The following is an 11,269-nucleotide window of genomic DNA, read 5'->3' as shown; positions in this document are numbered from 1 at the left end:
AGTGGCTTGATTTGTATTCCAGGCAACTGTACAATGCCATCCACAAGGTGAAGTGCCTCTGGTCCAATCAGTAGCACCTTGTTTTGGTCTGCTAGTGCCGATGCCCCCCCCCCCCCCCCCCCCCCCCTCCGGTACCAGTAATCAGTGTAGTACCAAAAAGTTTCCTGAAAACTACGACGACTGAGCTGCATCATTATGATCCAGATTTGCACTCACAAAGAAAAGAAGACGTGTCTCAATCAAGATTTTCCCAGACATGGTCTGATTTAATCATAAAACTGGACCGATGCGGCAAGGGCGATGAAGAGAAGCGGCGTTCCAATGTTCTGAGCTCGTCAACCGTGACAAAACAAACCCGGTTGGAACGCACACACAGAGAAACACGCTTCCATGCAGAGATGTAGAAATATGCAAGGAAACTAGTTTGTGATTCAGAGTCCAATGATCGGTTCTCCTCTAGTAAAAAAAAATATCCATGCTTGCATCGCAATAGGATTTAGAGTCTAATCAATCTGTGAAAATCGATCCATAGTGTGACAACATGAAGACGGCGTCACTTCACCCTTTAGCTTCTCCACGTTTAATGTAAGCTGATCATGGAAGGCACAAAGCAAGGTGCTTTTTTTTTATCTCGAGCCTGTTGCCGCAGCATCCATCCGTCGATTCCCTTCCACTTTTCCGCTTTGCGGATCACAGCAGTTGCTGGAACCTATCCCAGCTTGCTATGGGCAAGAAGTGGGTTACACCCCGAATGCATCGCCAGGGTTACACAGAGACAGACAGCCATTCAAGCACACACACACTATGGACAATTTAGAGTAACCAATTCACCTAAATTGCATGTCTTTGGAGGCGGGAGGAAAGCGGAGAACCCGGAGAAAATCCACGTTGACGCGGGGAGAACATACAAACTCTGCACAGATGGGATTCAATCCGATACCTTCTTGCTGTGACAGCTCTAATCACGTCGCCACATCATTTGTCAAAAAATATTTTTTATTCACTGATGTTTTTTTTCACTTCTGTAAAGTTAGGAGGAGAAATAAGTAAATATGACAGGTCTGTCTGTATGATTGCGTGTAAAGAGAGAGAAAAGTGCAAATGAAAATACTCAGAAAATATTGGAAATCTTGCAAAAGTATGCCATGAGTTGGACATCAAAGGGGAAAATATCCTCCATAATAATAAAATATGATGCACATAATTCAAGCAAGCAGTTGACATTATTCTCTGATTACCGCTTGACGAATGGAAGCGTTATGCCGATGACCTTTCCTTTTTCTTTTGTTTAATGTTTATACATCATCCATTCAACTAGAAGTCCTGGTTCTGCTCAAAGGTCAAAGGGCCAGACGGGGTCAGTCAAACTTCAGGGATACGCTCATCGAACTGATCATGATGCGTCGGATCCGGGGGGGCTCATGCAAGTTTCATTTTCTCCGGGGCAGAAATCTACTCATCATCGGTATTCCTACGCAGTGTGAGCGATGAGAGTTTCATGAAAGGCTTCGCTTGAAGATGTTATAATTATAAAGCATATTTAAATGTTATTCAAATTTAATTTAATATGCACGCATTGGGAGCCGACGTGAAGTTACACCGTCCGGTGAACGGAGAACCATATTTGTGTTCTTTAACATGGAAATCTGCTTGATAGATTCATTGGGCTTAAAAACGGGAGGCAAAAATAGCCTTTGATTTATGCAGTCAGCAGACTTTAGGCAGCGGGATGAGGACAGAGTGATTGAACGCACCTCTGAGAGCACCGTATTGTACTCTGTCCCATCCCTGTCCTCCCCACTGACTTCGTTACCGTCCAGCCGTCTCTCTCTATGGACTTTACAGCTGGATGCTCTAATTGGAGCCATTTCCACATTTAACGTAGCAACCCCCAGGGGGGCTCATTAAGGATACTGGGCCGACCCACATCAGCTATTATTCAGCCCCCCCCCACCCCCCTATCAGGGTTCTGTGGTTCAGTCTGGTGACAGATACAGCTGGGTTTGCTCCAGCCTACAGGATATCGATCAACCGTAGGAGGGAGGAAAGTCATGCTGGCTTTGGTGTGAGTGTGTGTGTGTGTGTGTGTGGGGGGGGGGGGGGGGGTAAAGGGAGCTGCATGATGACTGTTGCAGTCGTTGATGGAGAATGTGAGGCAGGCTTGAATGTGAAATTCCTACCTTCTTGCTGCTAATTTTTTTTTGGATGATTTACAAGACTGTCAACCGACATTTTGAACATGTCACTGATATTTTGATTAATACTTTCCTTGGTGCGGACCCTCTGCAAGAACTGACCTTAATGCAATTTTCAATGGGGAATAAAATGGGACCGGGGGGGCTTCAGGCATTAGCATGGACAAGACCGTAATTGAGGCAAAGGTTTTATGCCAAAGTATTGATATGAAGCGGTTTCAACCTCTTTTTTAAATCATTAAAAGAACCAAAGGGTAAATTAAAAGTCGCTGAAATAACAAGGACGCTGTGTGGAAGGAAATCCAAGACGTAATCGGGCATTTCCAACAGATCTGCAGATATTGTTGCTTTGTGAGATTTCAATAAAGCAGCCAGAGATTAATAGTCCCCCCTTGTCTTTGTGCTTGTTATTTGGCTCATTTCAGACTCTGCCCTCTTACATGATGAGAGATTGGTCTGGTAAAGGAGGCGTCTTCAGTTGCATTCGGGAGCTGTCTTTGTCATGTTGCTTAGGACAGCATATAGAATGTCTTCATGGATACTCACGCAGCCTCCACAAATAAATAAAAAAAACCTACTGGTGGATCCGGTGCCGGCGGGGCCTCTGAAGACACGCCGTCACTCACTGCCCCGCTCTTTATCACAGCAAAGTCTCGGCTCCGTTGATCCGGTGACACCTCTGCAATGTCAGCGTCAGCAGACGCGCAGCTGCTGTGTCAACGCTGTTCTGTCGGTGTCATCTTTCCCCGTGCCTTCCGGTGCTCTTTGAACGAGACTGCGTGGCGGCGAACACGGGAAGCAGAAGGGACACGCAAGAGTAGCAAACGATAAGCAAAGAGCAGATTAGGAAGGCTCGGGTTGAAATGTCAAAGGTGGCTTGTTCTTACATCCGGCTGGAAACTCGCTTCTTCATTAGGTTACCGCATTCATCATCATCATCATCATCATCATCGCTCATTTGACATTTTCCCCACGGGTCTTTAAATGTCAATGCCTCCATGCGAGAAAGAGAAGGGAAGATTTGTTTGAAATGGGTGTAAATAATCTGGGATTTGCAGATCTTTTCCTTTCCGGGTTGTAATTCACCGGAAGGCTTTGCGTTCGTGAGCGCCAGCCTTTTTTTTTGTTTGTTTTTTTGTGCTGAATCGCTGCTGTTTGTCTGTTTTACGCAGCCTTTGGTCTGCAGCCCTTAATGTGTCAGGAAATGAATGCATTCGCAGGGCTTTCACGATATCGCTGCATGATGCATTAGCAGTGTGAATGACTCACGTGTACAAAACACAGAGAATAAGCACAGCAAGGCTTCCAAAGGTATCCCATCACGACTCGTCATCTCCCGGGGGGGGGGGGGGGGCACAATAATGACAGCTTGTCCTACAGGGACTTCACAAACAAAAAAACTCTGACTAATTGTGTCATTAAGAAAACACCACAGATAGCCATGAGCGGACTGGCGGCTGGATTGAGTCCATAATTGCGATGTTCCGAGTTTATCCGGCTCCATGTCATCCTCATAACCTCCACGTATCCTACGGTAGGTTCTGCTGAGGAGGCATGTTGTCCTCCGGCGCATCCCTGTTCTAATTCAGCCAACCAGTTGTGTTGTCACGTGGTCCAACTCCATTTTCCCAACTGACCTTTCGCTCCTCGAGGCCGATGGCGTCCTCGTGTGTCGTCCTTCATGTCGTCAGCCTTCCAACACATCAGCTTTTTCTCTCTGTGTCTGATGCAAATCGGGACAACCGCTAAATATTTCTCATTGTCACTTTTCTGATTGATCGCCATTGATTGCGATTGGGTGTTTGATGATTCTATTCAACCGTCAATCAATCATCGGGTCGTTTGAGAAAGGCTCTGTTTTATCCGTTCTATTTACACAAGTTAACTCCCAACCCAAAGACACTGCTCTGGCTCGAATCCCATACGTTTAATTAGTCATGATCAGATTTATAATTATATATACTTTCCCTCCACACGTGCATATAATTGAGGGACTTCGACGCTGGGGAATATTCCATTAGAGAACCTAGCGGCCTGCCCTCATTAAAGCTCCGAGCTCGTGAGCAGGGAGGCGCGGTAGAACCGAGCGCCTAAACTTCCACTCATGAAGCAGGCTGTAATTAACTAATGAATGTGGGAGCTCCCTCTGTCGACCCCTGACCTCGTGCCGAGACGGAATACTTCTGCTCGCGGTGCAAGACGTGTCACATGCAGTCGGAATCGATTCCCCCGCACCGCAAAACCCAATTTTAATGAGATAAACGTTGCGCTGTCTGTTCCGTTGTTTGGGAGCCGCTGAAGTCCACAACCATGAATCATTCCTGGAGACTCTCCAGAGGTTGTAATGTTATTGATTTAGTGTCACTTTCTACAAAAGCCTGAGCTTCGTGATTGATATTTGTTATCACAGTGTTGGCTCACAAAGGACATTGTCAAATTTACAGAATGACCCAAAGCTCCGATGGCCGCCACGGGAAAACATCAACGATCCCGAATGTGTTATTCATTTCAACAACAATGAAAAGCTGCTGTGAGTTTTATTTAAAAAATGTTTTACCTTTGCCAAGGAGGTTATTTTTTCGCCAGTGTTTGTCTGTCTGTTAGCAGGATTACGGAAAAGCTGCTGGATGGAGCTTGATGAAAAGAAATCTGAAGATGGGTCCTGGTCTAACTTAGATCCCATTTCATTTTGAGAGCGATCCGGATACCCGTCTGGATACAAAAACAAATGTGGATTTTTCCATTTACTTATAATGGAGGTTTTAAAAAAAAATCATATATTGTAGAATATAAAGGGGTCGGATATGCACCATCATGCAAAATCTCTTCTGGATCCGATACAGAATGGGGTCAGGAAGAAATATTACATTTTAACATTGAAAACCCCATTTATGGATTCATAAATCAGTTAAAAATACACATTAACTGCAATTTACTTTTATTTTTCATGGTTGGTGTATAACGACACCAAGAACCATTTAGAAACTTTTGATGATGATCCGCGTTCACTATCCACATCACATAATTTCTAAATGACATTTTGTGTGTGTGTGTGTGTGTGTGTGTGTGTGTGTGTGTGCCTTGGTGGAGGTTTACGATCTCCAGTTGCTTTTCAAGTTAATTCTGTGCTCTCCCCAAAAATGACGCCTCCTTTGACACCATTCTGATGAGAGCTGAGCCAGGCCGGTCCAACACGGCAGGTCCAGGAAATCGGGAATCCTGGCCGGTCCGGCGGTGGAAGTGCGAACTGTAAATTAGTCAGGATAAGTTGAAGGCGGGCTGTGCTAAGCTATCCCCCCACAGTTATCGGCGGAGAAGAGCTTGCCTGAGGGTTTGGAGCTCTTAAATTTGTCATCATTGCTGAGGCAGCCTGATCCCAACGTGGACTGGGGCCATCAATCAGGGTCGATGCTCACGTCTAATGGGCTACCAAAGCGCTCCTGAAAAATCAAATGTTTGTCCTCGTCAAAGTCAAGCACGAAAACAAGAATTATTTTTGCGTAAACTGCTCCTGCAGAAAAATCTTGCATAAATTGACAGTTGGCATTTTGTAATAGATCTTCTGATCCATCTTAGATTATGAAACAATGCATAAATTATCACCCTTGTCTGTTTCAGCTGGTATGCTGTCACCTAAATATGAAGATGCAGTATGTCCTGTGCTTCACAGACACACAGCAGTCACACAGTAGCTGTGCCTGCCTTGTGTTATTATTAGCTCGACGACATGGGAAGGTGTTTATTGGGGACAGGATCAAATCCAGAAATCAAGGTGGGCCTGAAGCATCTGCCATTTGTAACTGAAAGGCAAATCGCATCAAGACCCTCAACAATCCTTCATGCCTGTTTTTAACTTCGCGAACGAAAGAAAGAAAAACACCACAATTGGCACGGCTGCAGGAGATTTCAGACGAACGGCGCAGTGTGTCATCAGTTCCCCTTCTACTCGCAAATGAGTTTAATTAGTCGATGAGAGAAAGACTAAAAAGATTCAAGCGACCCGCCGGTCTATAAAACACGAGATTGTTCCTCTCTACGCCACCGAGGCAGCTTCTAATTGTTTTTCTGTCCATTATATTTTACAGTTTTTCTGCCCGGGGAGAAAGAGATGCTAATGAAATGAGCCCATAAATACAATTTATTTATACACTAGAAGACGCACACACTCTGCTGCCATAAATAGTAAGTATGGAGGAAAGGATGAGCTTTAATCAGCTGTGGAGATTTGATGTTTAGAGATCTGACTCTTTAGTCAGATCTTTAGTTATGAACTTGTTTCGTCCTTACCTCAATTCAATTTGCAGAGCCGTTGGTCTAAGTTGGTCATACGTGTCACCGCCGTTGTTCATGTATTAAATCGATGCGAATGGGACAATTCCAACCAGTTGAGATGAAAAATGAAACACGGTTTCCTTATTAAACAGTAGGGGCCTTTGACTTCGTGTGTGACGTCATACGTTACCATCGGTTACTGGCACAGACGGAAGGAGACATTAGTTATTTTGATACAGGGGTTGTTCTAAAAATCTAAAAAAAAATAAAAACCGCTAAATTATAATTTAATTTGCACATTTATGATGTTTTTCCATTTTTCTTACATCAGAGGAATAAAAATAATAATAATTTCAAGAGAAATTTTGCTTTGCAGTTTTATGTTTAAATCCGCGTTTTCTTATGTTCTGTTTTGTAGTTTCACCCTAGAGCTAGAAATAATTAAAGGAATGGTTTTCAGTCCATTAAATTTGTCTGCAACTTAATTCCAGAAATTGTTATTGTTAAACCAGAACTGTAAACCGCATCAAATAGTCTCTCCTGTTGTGTAAATTGTTGTCTTTAAATCATTAATCTAAAACTATGTGGGCGGTAAAATGTCAAACTTACTTCAGAAAGCGCTTGGGTCTGTTTCAGAAAGCGCTTCGGCCTGTTTGAATCAATACCCACTGACTCAGAATTCACTTTTAATGGCACCCCATAGGTGAAGCCATTTTTGGAAGCTGTCACAACAACGTGAATAATGATGCATCCCAGCACCTTATCTTCAAAGGTTCCCACGATATCCCTGAAAGCTGTCCGGGGCTTTACTAACATGGTCAGAGACCAATGAATGCAGAAACGATGGACATAGCAGGACATGCAATCTCCAGAGAGCCTCTCCGCTTTCCTGCCGACCGGTGAGCGGGGAGTACATCAAATATCTGCCACAAAGCAAGCAAGGGAAAGATGATGTTACTGTCGATCCTCGGGAACAGGAGGTGGTCTGGGGGAGTCAGACGCAGACTCGATTACAAACCTTGGAACCTCGCCAGTGCTTCGTCTTACAAATCTTTGGCCGAGCAGGGAGATGAAGGAGAGTCTGTCGCTGCTGTCCTGATGGCTCTGATATATTTGTCAATGTGAGGGACAATGTGAGCCGTAAGTTATCGAAGTTCACCGTCTGGTGCTCATTTAAATGACGGTTGTCACCCAAATGACAATATCTTCCAACATTTTCCGTCAAAATGTAATTCAAATTTGGGAGTGCTTTATTTTCTTAAATATTATGTTAATTACACATGTAAATTTCTTTCTCTGGAGCATAATGATCTCAAAATGGGTGACCAAATGTGGTGAGACGAGTCTATTACGAATTTGCTTACCTTTCTATCCTAATGTGCTTTCAGTCACATCTTGAGCACAACGACATGGAAATGCATCGATGGATGGATTTATGCTCTGACAAAAACAAAATGAAACCGTACAATATGGGATCAATAAGGGAACTGTTGAGCTGAGTAAAGATGAATGGACCCGTTGGTGCTTATAAACTACAATCTAATCATAAAGTCCTAATACTGATATCAAAGATCATAAAACCAAACGAGGGACCATTAGGGAAATGCTGGCTGCCAAAGCTCCGATCTTTCCCAGGTGCTCTCGAACTCATCGGAGAGACAATTGTCTCAGGTGGCGATGCTGCTGTGATTCTTTATTAATCAGGAGGCAGGTGTTCTCGTCACAGCTGGTTAACCCGCCCTGATGCGAGAGGCTATCAAGCCTCATTGTCTCTCTGCTGTGTCGAGTGTTCTTCCACATCACACAGTTCAGCGGCTGCAGACACACAAACCGGCCGCCTGAGCACTCGTTTGGTGAGCAGGCGTTAACCTGCTTCACCGACTGTTGAGCAGAAATTTACGTCAGTGGCAGCATATTAGAATGAGCTGTGATGATTGTGACTTTTTTTTTTGTTTTGTTTGTGTCGGAGTTGGTTTATTTCAGCTGTTGACTAATCAATTCCAGAGGCCCGTTCGCATTCTGGTGGCGGATCCACAAACGGGATATGATTTAGGGACACATAGATGAAAGTGACTCCAATTAGATTTAAAACAATTGTGTTCACACATCCCCTAAAAAAGGTGATTAGTTCTACAAACACACACAAACATGGGAAGTTGTTGTTAGGAGCAATCCAGACTAGAAAATTCCTAAATTGGCGAGGAATGTGCACAGCCAGGTCTGCAGAAGGTGATTAAATCTGCCGGGAACAAAGGAAATGAAAACACACCGGTTCTCCTTGCAGGCAGGCGGCAGCGTCTGCAGCCGAACCGCCAGACTGCGGAGCAGCTTCCATTACCGGCCTGTGGTCCTCCACACCTATACTCATTCATTCCATTTAAGCCCGTGCCAGTTATATAACGTTTGTTTTGTGAGTCTACAACAGGCCTTTGGCTACACAACTCTGTGTTGTAAATAAGCCTTGATCCCTGCACCTAAAGCCAAACTGCTGCAAAGTCAATCAATCTGATTCCAAACAGAGGCTCAAACCTCCACAAATGTTTTCACACTTTCAATAATCTCTCTCTTATTAGCTCCGCAGAGGAGGTTCCGTTTCTGCTGCCTTTACCGGGACGCGGTGGAATTAGTCGAGAACCAACGGATTTGTTTCATCTCCAAAAGCTGAAAGTGATGCTTTCAGTGACTAACTTCTAAACTAATAATGATATCAATGTGGATTTAATCACTAAAGGTTTGTTTTCATGTTTAAGGAATCTAAAAATATAGATAAAATAAATGTAGAACAATTATTTTTGGTGTAAATCACAATATAGGGAGACTGAGGTGCTTGCTTCCGAGTGCTTTTCTAGTTTATCTTTTTCTTTTATTCTTTCTTGGCACGCGTAGATGGATCGCTTCCCTCATATCAAAGTCGTTTTCTTGTTGCTTATATCTTGTATTTGATCGACTTGTTGTTTTTATTTTTTGCACCATGTACATTCAGACAGAACAATACCTCCTTGCCGGAGCTAAAACGATATTAATCTTCCGAGGCCCAACTCCGCTAAAGGGTGCAGACAACACTATGCCAAAAGAAGAAATTAAAACTCTTAATGAATGCTTTGGAAGCTCTAAATATTCGGTGCACTGCAGCGATCGGAGCGCCAGCCTTCCCTTCCGCTGGCAGCTGCATTGTTTGCTTTTCCTTTCACGCGCCTCTGGGACTGTGGTTTTGGTGGAGATTTTTGGCAGGTTGTTTTAATATACTCCTTTTCCTCCTTCCTTGTTTCGCTCCATCACAAAGCGCATAGAAGGTAGTGTTGTACGGGAATCAGCGCGACAACGCTGTCGTAGCGAGTTTGCAGCTTACAATACCCGGCGGCGAGTCCTAAAGAGTCTCCGGTGTTGCTGTTTAGTCCTGTTTTTGTCACCGCCGTTCTGGACTTGTCGGCGACAAAAAACAGGAACTGCAGTGGCTGCACTAAACTGGATTCATCAGCTCTCGGATGCATGAATATTCCTTCTGTAGGAGGAATTGGACAATAAGTCAGGACAGTCTGGAAATAGATGGTGCTAAATTATTGGGCCTTACCCTCCACTCTGGCGTGAATGAATCACAGATGATGTAGATCACGCCGCGCTTGAGTAAAATAATCCTTGGGCTAAACCTTCATATCCACATTTGCACTACTTTATGTGATTCTCTATTACCAAGCTGCAAGGAATCCAGTGTTTGGAGCCGATGCAGCGTTCACACATCACAGCCTGAATGAAGCATAAGCCTCCACAGAAGCAGCATCCCCCCTCTGATGTATTTGAATAAGACATGATGCCAGTTTATTTTTATAGCACACCCCCCCCCCCCATCCCGGACTGTTGGCAAGCAATGGCGTTGTGACTAACCCTCTTGCAGTTTCAATGTAAAAAAGAAAAAGAAAAAAGGAGCATACTGAGCCTGTGTCTGTGCAGTTGAGATTGGAGTCGGTGCGGTAAAACGACTTATCAATACACAATGCGGCATTTTTTAAAGAGGAGCGGCGGCTCATTGCCGGCCCTCGGGGGTGGGGGGGAGAAATCCCTCCCCTTGCATCGGAATGTTGTGCATCCAAATTAGAGGCCCTTAATTTATACTGACACACTTTTCTCTCGGCTGCATTTCCAGCTCGGGCTTTTTGATGCTAAATAATGAATAGACATCACAGAACCACGCTGCTCGCAGAGAAGTGTGCAGCCGAGAATCTCTGCGAGCCATTTTTGCTCTCAGCTCCTGTCCACACCGCTATGCTTAAACTGTTGACTGTCCTTGAACGTCTCATGGGGGGGGCGCATTAATTCAAAAGCTAATAAAAATGTCTTCTTTTTTCATACAGGTCTGGACGCAGCATTGCGTGTTGCCGTCAGCGGTCACGGCGGAGCAGAAGAAAAAGGTTAGCAGAGGTGTGGAGGAGGATGTCACCACAGTGTGGTCTTCCCTGCTGTGTGACACCAGCGGTGCCATGATCCAGTTCTAGCTGTGGGTGAGCCTCCGAAGCGTCATGCATGCATATGCACATATTCACACGCAGGGGGGGGGGGGGTGCTGATGATGTTATAGTGATGTCATTTGGGTCATTTCAGCTTTGTTTTAGAGACTATGAAAGTCACAAAGTCTGGAAAATGCAGGCTTAACAATGGATGGCGCCGAGGTGCATCATGGGAAAAGTAGTGTGGGAGTGTTTTGACCAAAAGTTAGAATATGCCAGCCTCTGCTGCTCAGGTTTTTAATGTTGTCATTTGAATTTTCCTTTCAGAAATAATTCGGCTTTATGGCGTATAGCGTTCCT

The sequence above is a fragment of the Brachionichthys hirsutus genome, chromosome 11 (genome assembly GCF_040956055.1).
Source record: "Brachionichthys hirsutus isolate HB-005 chromosome 11, CSIRO-AGI_Bhir_v1, whole genome shotgun sequence".
Taxonomy (NCBI): Eukaryota; Metazoa; Chordata; class Actinopteri; order Lophiiformes; family Brachionichthyidae; genus Brachionichthys; species Brachionichthys hirsutus.
The sequence above is the reverse complement of the archived record's forward strand: the minus strand, read 5'-3'. Positions refer to the sequence as shown.